The 14,732-nt window shown below is 36.5% G+C and overlaps 2 long non-coding RNA genes across 2 annotated transcripts in view; one reads left to right on the top strand and one right to left on the bottom strand.

Moving 5' to 3' along the window:
* The window catches only part of LOC122136590, a 5,532-nt gene extending 5,444 nt beyond the window's left edge, over positions 1-88 (top strand). Inside the window, exon 3 of the long non-coding RNA XR_006154254.1 lies at positions 1-88. This exon is cut by the window's left edge and continues 51 nt beyond it. This is a non-coding gene — a long non-coding RNA (uncharacterized LOC122136590).
* The window catches only part of LOC122136591, a 3,800-nt gene extending 167 nt beyond the window's left edge, over positions 1-3,633 (bottom strand). The window contains exons 1-2 of the long non-coding RNA XR_006154255.1: positions 3,393-3,633; positions 1-138 (exon numbers count right to left, since the gene is read on the bottom strand). The exon at positions 1-138 is cut by the window's left edge and continues 167 nt beyond it. This is a non-coding gene — a long non-coding RNA (uncharacterized LOC122136591). The remainder of the gene's footprint in view (positions 139-3,392) is intronic.
* Between the last annotated feature and the right edge of the window lie 11,099 nt (positions 3,634-14,732).

Raw genomic sequence — 14,732 nt, 5'->3', positions numbered from 1 at the left:
CTATGACTTCAATCTGGCATGTGGCTTTGTCTTTACTGCAGTGGCAGTTGCTCGCCCCGAGGCATTGTCATTTGAAGTTGAGAAAGAGCTGTAAGATGTGGAAATGGCCTCTGAAGATCAAACAACTATCCCTTTCCCCTGTGTTACAAGAAAAGAGGAAGAAATGACATGCTGAGACATCAGTCCAGTCAAAAAAAAAAAACTTTGAGGTGTCAATAGAGCAACTCGATTTGTGGAAGGAATTGGAAGTTAGAGTATGAAGGGGCAGTGAAGGGAAAAAAGGAAGGGTGTGAGGAAAAAAAAAGAGAGAGACAGCTGACTCAAATCAAATGGCAATGGAGGCCAAGCACTGTCATATGGCTCAAGGTTTTTCTGGACCTGCTGTGAGGAAAGCACATTATCGTCTTCTGCATTCCATCCACACATGTCTCAAATCAGCACACTGGACACCAGCTCAGAGTTTAAGCCAGATGATATATTTGCCAGTTTTGTATTTTCTTAAGTTAGAAGATGAAGGTAAACTGGCGGAGGAGCATGAATGGCTCGTGAAAAGTAAAACTATAACCCATATCCACCGACTGATCTCTTGTGTCCAATCTGGCCCTGTTACATTTTCTACCAAAAAAGAAGGATGTTCTGGGCTTGAAAATTGGTTTAAAAGTGAAGTGCATATTTTTTCTGTCAAAATACCTGAAGCAGCAGATTGTGATGTGTATTTGTTTGATGGACACACTGCTCCTGTTTGTTGTTCTGCAGATGTACTCCAGCCACTTCATTTTACATCTTTTTCAGAAATGGAATTATTTTATTCATAAAATATCACACGTGAGCTGATTACTATGAATTGAAATAACTTGAGACCATTACATCAAAGCTAGCTTGTGATGCTAAAAAAGTTCAAAATAAAGAACATGATCCTCTTGGTGGAAAGAGGTTCTTCTGAATATCACATTTTTTTTATTTTATTTTATTTTTTTTTTTATAAAAAGAAGAAAATATTTGTTCTTTTAAGAACTTATTCCAACCAATTCTGAGAGAGGTTCGGCCGAGCACCAGCTCCATCACCTGCACCATTTGAAAAGAAAAAAGTTAATATTGGACAACATTTCAAAGGAACTCATGGAAGCAGTTAAAAAAAAAAGTTTGACCTTACTGGAAGGAAAAAGCTCAGAAAGATCAAAGCTGGAATTGAAGACAACTGTCCTCGAGAGATGAAAACAGGCACAGAAAGAGAACAGACAGGAAAGGAGCATCTTTAGTTTGCCTCAGCACTAAAATGAGAGCTTCTCAGTATTCACAACAGACGGACAATCCATGAAAACCAGATGCTCCTAAACTTTCACGTATCCAAAAATCCAGTTTTCATTTCCTGCTACAAAATCCACCAGTATACGTAGTGAGCTTGAACTGAGATGAATTGGTGGCGTGCTAGCATGCTAAACTGCGTTAGATGTTTACTGGAAGAGAGTCATGCCAAATTTAATGGTATATAATGTGTGTAGAATATCTGAACAGTTTTTTCTTGTCTTTTAGATATGGTGTGTTTGGCCTCTTTTTGTGATTGGTGCCTCTTAAAGCTTTGAGTTTGCAGCATATATCTAACCCATTTTTTTATGCGTGAAGTTAAAATAGAGCATATCATTAGCTTCAAAGTGCTTGCAATCACTGTAACCAATCAGCTGATATTTATTTCAATTTTCCCTAGGAGTTGTGAAAGAAAGCCTGTTTTCAGATGCACACTTTGATGTAGCCAAAGAGGACACATACTTTGCCCTGACATTTATTGTGTCGTAGCATACCGGTCGCAAGACATTTACACCTCGTAACAAGCTACCTGGCATTCTGACAAATTCTCCCACTGTTCCGAGGTCAGATTAACATGAAAAATGTCACAAGTCTCCCCGGCCCCTTCTCATTATTCCAGCTCTTAAAGCACAAACACCTCTGTCTCCTTCAAAACAGTAGTTTTTCAATGGCTCACTTTCTGCTTAATGCTAACCAACTTTATATATATAAAAAATGTTTTTGAATGATATATTTTATATATATAAAACTATGAAAATATATAATATATATAGAATATATATATATAAAAATATATATATATATATATATATATATATATATTAGTAATTCTGTTGAGAAAGTTAGTGTGAAAATCACAATATAAGAATATCAGTTGTCAAGGTCTTGTCCCGCAAAGGTGTTTACAGATCGACCAGTGTGAGAATGAGCATGTGGCTCTGCATGTTCCTTCATTTCTGTTCCATGTCTCCTATTGTGAAACTGGATATTTCTCAAGATTTTAGGCATTACAGAAAGACCGTTATTCAATGTGAAATCCTTACAGACATTTATAAAGTGAACTATTGAAAAACTCCACCTAAACTCATACATTGAGTAATCCAGTAACTCAATCCATATTATTGATACAGTTATAACAACACCGTAGCTAAAACTCTCAACTCCACATAGATGATGCATGTCTGATGCAGTTCAGCAATAATATATCAGAGGCAGTGCTATACTGTTTATATAGTCAGAACTAAAGGCACAATGTCCAGTGGTCTGCATAAAACACCTTTAGCCATTTTATATTCACAATACAAAACAGCCTTGAGATTCTCTGAGAGGTGCTACAGGGTCACACAGGGCTGTTGTAGTGAATGCTGGTCATGTATTCTGCTGCCTGTAAGTGGTCACCCAGCGGTTGACATTAGCAGCTGGGGGATGACCGGTCACCTTGACCACAAAGACAAGTGAATATCCCTTTTTCAGTTCTCCTGTCAATCATGTTTGAAGACTATTGCTCAAGCATCCCAACAACCAAATAACTGCCACGGCTGCAAAGTCACACCAAAAGCATGTTAAACAAGCAGTGTTTCCACTAAACAGGTCTTTTACTTTGCTCTTGTGTGTAAATGAAATCATAACAGAACACAAATCTATTGCCAACTGAAGCATATGAGCTTTCTTTGGCTAGTTCTTATTTTCATTAGTCGATTCAAAACAGCACAAATCAGTCTCTGCTGAAAGGAAGTGAGAAAAGATACTCCTTCTTATGATATCCTTCTGATCAGATTGGATTGCGTTTTCAGTATAACTTTACAAAAGCAAGTCATGCATGGCAGAGAATAATACAGACTGGACTGGAGTAATGACGCTGAAAATTCAGCTTTGCATCACAGGAATAAATTACATTTTAAAATACTGTATTTTCAAATATAAAACAGTTATTTTACTTGGTAATAATATTTTAATGATATTACAGATTTACTGTATTTTTTTTATCAAATAAATGCAGCCGTGGTGAGCCTTTCTATTACTAATTATCATTTACGCGTGCATTTAGAGTACAATCAACACATGGTCATGATTTTTATTGTTCCTACCTTTTTTCCATAGTTTGGCTATAAACAGGTTAAAGTTTAAAGCCACTCAGGTCATGGTCTCTCAATGACGAGATAGTTTGTTGAAGTTTGATTTTGAAGTCTACCAGCGTCACAGGAGATGTCCTGTCCATGTCAGTCATTCTACACAGCCATTTCCTGTTTGTCTAAAGTGCAGACACTATCATCAGCACAAACACAAATTCCGGCCAGAAAACTCCAATCCTGTTTGGAGGCAGTGATGTCAAAGTCACCATGGCAACTGCTCTTACAAATTATGTCTCTTCTTTCACTCTCCCCTTTTGCCTTTGTCCATGTGACATTCAAGTGCAATATCTTTTTTTCACAATGCTCTGGGCATCAATGTGCAGATGCCAAGGACACAGGAGGGGAATAACCTGACCTTTTGCAGCGCACCGAATGCAATAAGAGAGCAAGGTCAGGAGATGTGTTTGTGGGCTTTGAGTGGCGTGGGGGGTTTGTGTTGATACCATTGTGGAACCGGCTCTGCGAACGTTCTCTTTGTTGCTTACTCATTTATACCATTCAAATGTCATTCCTTACGTTTTGGAACAGTTGTTGTGTAATTATTTTTAATTCAACATCTCTGGAACAGCAGTGAGGAATTAAAAGACCAGTTTGGCCAAAAATGAAAATTCTTTCATCGTTTACTCACCCTCATGTCAATTTAAACATATTTTTCTTGTTTTAGAACAGAAAGAATCTACACAGCTATTAGGGAATGTTCTCAGAACTTTGGCTGATCAAACGTTCTTCCAGTAACATTAATGTAATCTGCGCAAAGTAATCTGGTTTTATAGCGTTCTCAAAACGTTAGCACAAAAAACATTATTTATACATCATTAATGGATGTTCTATCGTTTTTTTTTGTTGTTGTTGTTTTTTTTAATGTTACTATTTACTAGTTGTTTTGTATGGAGCCCAACACATGGCATGCAGGAAAAAAATAGTAGGCTAAATCGTGTGCACGATTTACTATTTCGTTCCCTCGATTTATAAATTATGCGCACCATTAACTAATTAATTTAATCAATTTACTAAATCGTGCACATGATTTATAAATCGAGGTAATGAATTAGTAAATTGTGCGCATGATTTAGCAAATCGAGGGAACGAGTTAGTAAATTGTGCACACGATTTTAGCAAATCGAGGGAACAAATTAGTAAATTGTGCGCACGATTTAGCAAATCGAGGGAACGAATTAAAAATTGTGTGCACGATTTAGAAAATCAATGGAACGAATTAGTAAATTGTGCGCACGATTTAGAAAATCGAGGGAAGGAATTAGTAAATTGTGCGCACGATTTAGAAAATCGAGGGAACGAATTAAAAATTGTGTGCACGATTTAGAAAATCGAGGGAAGGAATTAGTAAATTGTGCGCACGATTTAGAAAATCGAGGGAAGGAATTAGTAAATTGTGCGCACGATTTATCAAATCGAGGGAAGGAATTAGTAAATCCTGCGCACAATTTATCAAATTGAGGGAACAAATTAGTAAATTGGGCACACAATTTAGCAAATCGAGGGAACGAATTAGTAAATTGTGCAGACGATTTAGCAAATCGAGGGAACAAATTAGCAAATCATGTGCATGTTTTAGTACATCGAGGGAATGAATTAGTAAATCGTGCACACAATTATTCTTTTTTTTCTTGCATGTCATGTGCAGGGCTCTGTAGTTTCAGAACATTTCAAGATCAATCAAAGAAAATTCCTTTTTCCTATTGTTTGCAAAATGATCAAATCGGACGTTCCCTTAATATTTTCGGTAATGTTCACATAACCAAGAATTTTTTGGATGTTCAGAAATAACAATATTTGTAACTTAACGTTAGCACAAGGTTATACATATTTCTGTTAGCTGGGGAAACTGTATTTTTCCATAGACTTGTGTTTTTTCCACTTAACTTAATTGAACAGTAAAAAATAGCATAGCTGGGATACTCTGATAAAACTGATAAAGGAAGAAAGATGGGTGAGAAATTGATCACTGAATGTTCATTTTTGACTGAACTATTCTTTTAAACAATCTCTTAGATTCCAGCTGTACAGCTGATTAATGGAAATACAATGGACAGCAGCTGACAAACGAAACATGATGGAAACGGATGAGTGTGATTGCCATGGTAACAGATGATGCCTCAAAGAGTGTGAGCAATACATAAAAATTCAAAGACTTTCAGCAAGACAATGACAGTGCAGGCGGCCTTTCTTTCATTACCAGACATCAGCCACCCACTCTGCAGTATTTTATAATTCTATCTGACTATAAAATGATCAGCAAAAAAATATGTTTAGATGAGGCAGAGAGAAAGTGGAAATGTAGATGTGATATTGGCACAGCCAGATACGCTTTGTCAAAACAACATCTGACTCATACCCTTAAGCTCTCTTCCGAAACCTAGTGGGCTGCCTAGCTTTCTTCACCTTATAAAGGCAGCTAACTGTGCAACTCAGTGGAAAACGTGCCTCTACCTACATTTTTGCAAAACTCATAGCTACTACTCACTGCAGTTTCCAGCTAAAATGAAGACTAGTTGCAGTATGACATCAACAACATTTTAATGCAGCTGAGATAAATTGATTACAGACCCAGATTATTAATTAATAATATTTATTTTTCTGTGGTTCCTTGCACAATACTATTTTACAAACTCAAACCACTTGGACCATAGTCTATGTTTTGTAAACTAATACATTTTGACCTTTGCCTCACATAACCATCTCTATATGTATGGCTTTTCTGATGTAAACTTGCTCGGAAGTCCACCTGGTACGACATTGCACACCCAATAACACAACTTAAAAACTCGTAGAAGCAATCTAAAATAGCATGATCGCTTCAGCAAATGCATTTTTATCTTACGTTTGCTTGGTTAATAGGTTCAATGCATCAATTTCAAATGCAACAGAGCATTAACCTTTTTGTGCCACTCATCAGACATTTCATTTCCACAAATGCCACGATACACAACCAATCCAATAAAACACTGCCAGATTCATGCACATCTGTTTCGGAAACCGAATATGCTTTTATTGCCACTCACTGGACATTTTACTTTGAAAGTGTCGCAAAACATGCGAGAAACAAAAACGTTTCTTTGTGTCTAATTTAGAAAACACACTAAATAGGCAACAACTTCTTGCGCCACTCCAATAACAGGAAGCTTAAAGGAGAATTTGACATTAGCATGTTGCTACAATGCTCTTAAATACATAAAAAAACATACAAATCAGAAAAAATATTCAAATTTTAACTGCACAGATGTATTTTTCTCAATGATATCAAATGTGATCAGTATTGTGTAAAATTTAATAGAGCTGTTCAGGAATAAAATAAGCATTTTCAAGCTATGTCTCCCTCAGTAATTTCTTATGGATTTTTATAGTAGTGCTTTTGGATGTATGAGTAAAATAAGATCTGTGGTTAACATTGTTTAAATAGACTTGAAATTGCACTTTTTAAAAACTTAAAAATTTCTAGCAAGGTGCTAAATAAGTACAGCTACCACCACAAGGATGTGAGTTTACACACTTTGTAAATCATTCAATTGCAAGAATCTTTAAATACTAAATACTACAGAAATGACTGTATGTAAAGTGCACACAGTATGAAAACCTATTTAGCCATCCAGGTTGGCCAACAAACTGACATCATGATTGAACAGCTCTATTTATAGTCAACATTTCTTGCGGTGCATTTAGGGATTGCCTCCTCTGTGTAGAATACATGTGATCCTGCCTTATAATTTCACTAAAACAAGGTATCTCACTTAGACTGAGATAGTTTATCTTCAGGAATAGCCATTAGCATCTGTAGCTCGCCTACGATGCATTAAAATGCCGCTTCCGTGGGCAGCTCACAAGGTTTTGGAAGAGAGCATTAGTGTTTTTTTTTTTTCAACTCTCGGTTTATTGGGTTCACCTAGTACATTCTTTCACTACTGTGTTTATCAGTTGAATAAAACAACAGGCAAAAGCAGTCGAAGTTACTTTACACCAGCATATCTGAAACCCACAAACAGCTCAAAGGCATTTGCATGCCTCATTCTGCACTCACAGTTATATTATCATCCAAAACACTGCAGCCAGCGTCAACCTTTAAAGCTTTTCATATGCAACACATGCAACCCCAGTTGATTGTTGGGAGATCCTCTATTGATTCGCCACTGACACACGCATTACGCAATTCGATGGCTATTTATAGAGCATAGACTCCATGACGAATTTTCTACACCCACGCATCTCTAGATAATGGATGACGATGATGTTGCCGGTGCGCTGGGATCATTAAATGCTCGAGTCGTGAGAGAATGATAATCCAATAAAGCATGTCATCAAATCTCTTTTTTAATCCCCAGATCAGTAAACACTGCCTCTGAGGTCCACATCTGTTCTTTACAAACCTCCTGTCCAAATACGGTATGGTCGTAACATTAAACCCCAGATACAAATGCAATACATGGTTGCCACTGTGAGTGGTACTCAGGTTGACCTGTGATTGCTGGGATCTAATTACAGTGTGCTTACTAGGCAGCAGTGTAGTAATATTACTTAAACATTCTGGTTGGGGTTTGTTCTTAACTATTATAATTCTGAAATTATAAGTCAAATACATGCTTTTCTTCTGAACTTTCTATTCATCATCAATCCTGAAAAAAAAAATGGTTTCCATCTAAACATGAAGCAGCACTGTTTTCAACACTGATAATAAGAAATATTTATCATACAACAAATCAGCATATTAGAAGGATTCAAATATTACTGTTTTCACTGTATATCTGAACAAATGAACGCAACCCCCGTAAATGCAAGATACTATCAGATTCAAATTTAAAAATCTCCCACTGAGTTACATTCTTAGAATGTAGAATGTAACCAACTGCAATGATGTCACTGTAATATTTGAATTCTTAACTGTGATTGGTGCTTTGAAGGTGATGTTTGTACCCCCTTGTTACAGAGTGACACAGCCACATTTCCTTAACCAATGGCATGTGTTTAGGAAAGGATGATGAGTTTGACTGACCAATGGCAGATGAGGGGATCGTTTAGGAAACCTGTATGAAAACAGTAATTATACACAAGATTCTCATTGAACACAACTCTGTTGTTGCCCTGATATTTGCTCTAGGAAATGCAAATCTAGTTTGTAAACTGGCGTTATTGTCGAATCCAAGAGAGTGGGAACATTTCGACAGTACGATGCATAATGCATCCGATTTAGAGGTCAAACTAAAATCCAGGCTTTTATAGGCACTGCTCTTCCGTCAGTTATTAATGGAGTTCCGGAAGCTGCCTCATGCCTAAATTGATTTTGCCCTCTCTTATGTTTGTGAAAAAAGAAGCTTCTGAGAAAGTAAGATTACTGGTAGAGGAGGAACCGGAGATGAAAAGAGGGAGGGCAAGGGATTAGGCGAGAGAAAAGCAGAAATGTCAGTCTAGGGTCCATTTAAGAGAACTTTAATGGCTCTTGATAAAGCTGCTTGATCTATAAAAGTCTTGATTAAAAAAGGTATATTATGACACATTAAAGCATTTAATGAGCTCAATAAAGCATTTATATTGAGCTTAATGGAGTATATACATCATAACATTTCCGAAAAATATACTTTTCCTCTTCTACAATACAGTGTTGTTGTTTTTATTAAAATTGTTTCCATTAAGTGAAATCATTTATATGCACTCTTTAGGGATAAACAAGTTACAAAAGTGTACCTTTTGAATGGATGCCATCCCACATAAACTCTAAACTTCTCCCGCCAATAAATACATCCATCATTAAAAGTATTAAACTCATTTGAGTTTGTACTGTAATTGCCATGTGAGGGCAGCGTGTAGGGCTGCTTTTGTCTTTGATCATGGCTGATTGAATGGGAAGCTGGTTAAAATGTGTGCCTTGTTAAGAGTCATGACCCTGGAAATGAGTCTTTGTGCATAAGAAATTCCTCCCATTACGGCTGATGGAAGATAATAGTGCAGAGATAGTAGACAATGCTGACATACTCAGTTGTTTTTCCAAAACAGCAATCAGGACAGAAAGAGGAGAATTAGATGTCACCTGCAGGGCAAGTATTTTGAATAGAATTTACAGAGATGGGGCGCACTCAGAGTGTCAGATGAAGAAGAAGAAGAGACTGGTCTGGTTTATGTTTTCGTCAGTTTACAATGAATCTCTTTGGTGCATAATGCTGTTTCCTAAACTCTACATGTGTGACAATACAATGAAGGGTGACACTTCTACATAATTTGACCTAATTATCCAACAGAAAAACAAATATGCACATACAGTACTTTCACATAGCATTAGAGAAGTTTTACAGTGTGTCCTTTGGTAACTAGAGTAATTGTATATAATCACCCCTGGCAGTCATTAGTTTACTTTTGCATGCCACATTTTCAACCAGGTTGGAGATGTACTGATGTCGGAGTGCACAGGTTAAAATCCTACAGAAATTGTTCAAGTTTGAACAGTGCAAATTAAACACACACTTTCTATTTAAAGGAAAGATAGTCCAAAATGAAACATTTACTCACCTTCAAGCCACTTTTACAAAATACTTTTTCCTTGTACCATTGCATTTTATTACACAGAACTTTATTTCTGAACTCGCTTGTTTTGTTTTCTTTGTATGTATGGATTACTCAGGTTGTTACCGTCATCTGGTGAAAATTTCAAGCCAACAGCACCGTTAGAAATACATTTACTAATAAAAATGGTGACGTGTTCAACACTTATTTTACCCACTGTATGGATGAGTTTGTTACTTCATTTGAACAGATTTGGAGAAATTTAGCATTACATCACTTGCTCACCAATGGATCCAATGCAGTGAATGGGTGCCATCAAAATGAGAGACCAAACAGCTGATAAAAACATCACAATAATCCACAAGTAATCAACACGACTCCAGTCCATCAATAACTTCTTATGAAGAGAAAAGCTGTGTGCTTGTTATAAACAAACCCATCGTTAAGGTGTATTTAACTTCAGACTGTTGCTTCCGGCTAAAATATGACTCCTCTATCCATAATATTGCTTTACCCATCTAAAAATGAACAGTCAAAAACAGCTCTATGTTTTATGATGCTCAAAAACATCGCATTTTGATGTGAGAGGACAACATAGGATGGACTTTTGCACTAGAGAAAGTGTTATAATGGATATGGTATGAATTTTTTGGCCAGAAGTGATAGTTTAAAGTCAAGTAATGCAATGAAGGGTGTATCACCACCTCATCTGGACTGTCTTTCCGTTGGTGTAGTTTTATGTCAGATTTGGAGTGGTGTGGATTACTTGTGGATTATTGTGATGTGTTTATCAGCTGTTTGGACTCTCATTCTGACGGCACCCATTCACTCCATTGGTGAGCAAGTAATGCAATGAAGGGTGTATCACCACCTCATCTGGACTGTCTTTCCGTTGGTGTAGTTTTATGTCAGCCGGTGTTTAATCCACTGTTCACATTCATTAGCGTTTGTTCTCGGAGCAGCACTGTGCCTCTCTTGCCATGAATTGTGGAGGTGAATCTTGACTTTCACTATAATGAAGAGAATGTAGATGAACCAATTATAAACCAGTTCTCTGAAATAGCTCAAAGGTGCATCTCATGAACCTTCAATTGGAAAGCATATAGACAGAGGACAACACAAGAGTTACAAATTTTGACAATGGATGAACATCCAGGAAATGATCAGGATCAACAGCTAAGAGGAAAAGTAGGAGTAAGGATGCATGGTGGAAGGGTACAAAATCAAAACAGAGGAAATGGCAGAAGAGGCTAAGGACATAGGCGCATATCAGATGAAATGTCAATCATGGCTTATAGTGGCTGAGGTGGGTTTCCTGTGTTTGCCTTTCTAATTTTGTGTTCTCACCTTTGTACCCATATTTATTTTTCTTTTCTATATTACAGTGACAGTGTACTGTGAATCCTATCCAGTCTCTTTCACCCCACATACAGTAATGTGTAAATTTGTACTTTTGAAATGGATATATGGCATACAGAAGAAGTGGAGCCTACCATGTTCAGTAACTGCCGTCCAAACTGCTGCCATCAGATAGTACTTACAGAGTGCATTGTTATATTGACAACATGACTAAGCATTTTGACTATCTTGTCTGTGAACAGAGACTTTACATTCTGATGGCACTGATATATGTTCATTGACATAAATACTTACTTTTGAGAGATGAACTAAAGATTTTGAGTAAGTTACAGGCTTTTGCAGGTAATCCATTGTTTGGTGCTGTTTGTACGAACTGTTTTGAGAAATGCACATACAGTACATATTAACAAATATTAAGGATAATTCGAGAAATGCACCAAAGTGACTGAGAAAAAATATTTTTAAAGCATTGAAGGTCAGGAGAGGATAGCAGAAGCGAGGACAAGAGATAAAAGGAGGACGAGGGGCACAAGTGTTGCCATGAAAGCAGATGCAATTAATAAAACACTATCTAAATCACTGGATTTCATGGAAACTCACTGTTTATGTAGAAGGATTAGACAGACAGATAGACAGATAGATAGACAGACAGACAGATAGACAGATAGATAGATAGATAGATCAATAGATTTTAGTTTTGGGTCTAATGCAATACATATATAAAATTAGATAGATAGATAGATAGATAGATAGATAGATAGATAGATAGATAGATAGATTTTAAATATCTCTTATGCTCACCAAACCTACACTCACAAAATCTGCATTTATATTATATAATATTGTCAATGACATAATATTACATTTGAGATCCAGCGAGTGAAAGTGGGTAGGATTCGACCATTTGGACATGCCACCGCATTGAGATGCTGATATTTCAGGATATGCTTCAATATTATTTGTTCTTCAGACATTGTTCTTTAAATATAAAAAGTATCAGAAGTATGCAAAGTGACCCACCTGTATTTTAAGACCACTGAAAATGTGTGCAATTTAACAATTTAGGAGCCATATTGAGATCCCAATATCTCTGGAACTGAACCATACAGAGACTTACAAATAAAGATACCACAAGAAAAGTTTGTTAAAACTCAAAATCTAAAAGGGCATTAAGATATATTTAATACTTCTTGAGTTACAGATGTGCAAACTTTGAGAAAAAGACATTGAAAAGTTACATTATGCAACAAAAGATTGCTAAAGTCAACAGATTTTACTAACAGACCTACGAATCTTGGTGTAAAAATAACATAATGATGCTGCCAGCTTTCTAAAGTCTTTTTTAACCCCATGTAATTTGGCTCCAGATCTCACGTGAAAAATCAAAAATTTTAACTGTGGACCTGCAGAACCTTATTTTACCAAGTACGACATCTTTGTTGACCCTGGAACAACATTGTGATTAACCAATCAGATTTGAAGAACCAGTTTATAGTTTTTGTGAAGTTTAGGCTTACAATCAGTGTTTGGTGCTTGTACATCAGTGTCATTCATCTATTTCCTCTGATTTTAGGGATTACTCATGGTTAATGTTAGGTTTAGGTGTTGAGATATGGTCAAGACTACATTTTTGGATGAAAATTTTGTTCCAGGGTGAAAAAAATATGTTAAAAGGCCAAAAATGAGATCTGACATACTCAGAGCTATCATATAACTTCAGATGACTGTACAAGTACACAAGTTGTATTTTTTTGATGTTTTTATGTTCTGTCATTATGGAACAAAGCAGCTCAGGCATCCTGCAAAACAGCTTCTTATGTTGTTCTAGAGAAACACGAAAGATTTGGAAAGACATGAGAGTGAGTAGATGATGTTATAACTTTAATTTCTGGCTGAACTATCCCTTTAAAAGCATTGCCATCTCTTTGAGCATCTTATCTTCTGTGTGAGTGACTGTGGCCTGAGATGAAGAGATGACCAGACCAACTCCGGATATCAAAATCTCATGTTTACCTCCTAGAGAGGATCACTGTCAGCTCTCATTTACCCCTGGTCATTATATGAGGACCTTATACTTCCTGTTTCACATCTGTCTTGTGAAATTCAATTCTTACTAACCTAAAAATTACACAATTGCCTGACACACAGACATACCACATCCCTAACTAACACACACTTGAGCAGCACACCAACCTGATGCTCTGTGTCTGTCAAGACACAGCAAACAAAAACAGACCATCTGTGTGTATTTGATCCAGCACCTGCACCCTTTACGTAAACACGGCGCTCAGAAATAAGCAGTGTCTGTTTGACTTCAGCTGAGCATTTATAGGAAGCACCAGCAGCCACTTCCTGTTGAGAGAAATGCTTAGCATGTCTATTAATAACTGGAGCACGGGGCTGGAGCACAGCTTTTTTTGTTTGGACTAGAGGGAGAGGTGCCTGGCTAACACACCCACAGCTAATAGAGAGTGTTTAGCATCTATTCATTCCGCCGGGCCAGGACTCGGTCTGCTTAAGAGCTCAGCCGCTCACTGTGTACACGCTCAACATGAGCGCCAATAAAAGAAGAGGCCTTATATTTCAGGCCTCTGCTAGCTGGATGCATGTTATGTAAGGGATCGTCTTCAGTCTTGATGCAAGGCAAAAGGGTCTTGTATTGGGGCTGAAAGGGTTTGTTTTGCAAGAATGACTGTAGATTGTGACACTTATTACATGGCTATTTGTCAAAAAATTAAATAAACATGGAAAATCAAGCATTCCAGTGTGCTGTCTAATAATATATGGGTTGAACATTTTGTGCTGAATGTTTTAGACGCTCAACTGCAGTTTGTCTACTGTGTACACATCAGATTGACTAAAAATAGTGTATATCAAGGGACCATCTAGTAACTACAACCAGAGCTGTAGTAACAGAAAACATTGTGCCAGATTCTGCGTTTATTAGACCATTTACATAACAGATGTGTTTTTATGACATACAGCTTCTTAAATGTTTTTCTGCATCAACTAAACAACAAAAATGAAAGCAACTGGAAAGTCAGTTGAAAAGTAGTATTAATAAAAACCAATTTGAAAATGCAAACTCAGAGATGTCTAAACCTGTAACCAGATCCTTAGAATATGGAAGCTTTCCAAACAAAAACCATACAATTACAGTAAAATATCTTAATTGAAATAAAGTGCAAAAACAATTTTTCATAAATTTTCATTAAAGGTTTTACAAAAAAAAAAAAAAAAAAATGTTATTTTAAAGATTTTTTTTCCTTGTTTCAATTACGGTATTTTACTTAAATTTTACAATTTTTTTGTTTGGCAGTCATAGATGCCAGTCATTTGACCATTTTTTGTACGCTTTTTTTTTTTTTCTTTTTTTTTTTTTTTTACACAAAGCACAAAGGGAAGAGAAATTGATGCGTAGTGTATTAT

The sequence above is a fragment of the Cyprinus carpio genome, chromosome B3 (assembly GCF_018340385.1).
Source record: "Cyprinus carpio isolate SPL01 chromosome B3, ASM1834038v1, whole genome shotgun sequence".
Classification (NCBI taxonomy): Eukaryota; Metazoa; Chordata; class Actinopteri; order Cypriniformes; family Cyprinidae; genus Cyprinus; species Cyprinus carpio.
This window is presented reverse-complemented; position numbering and strand designations above follow the sequence as displayed.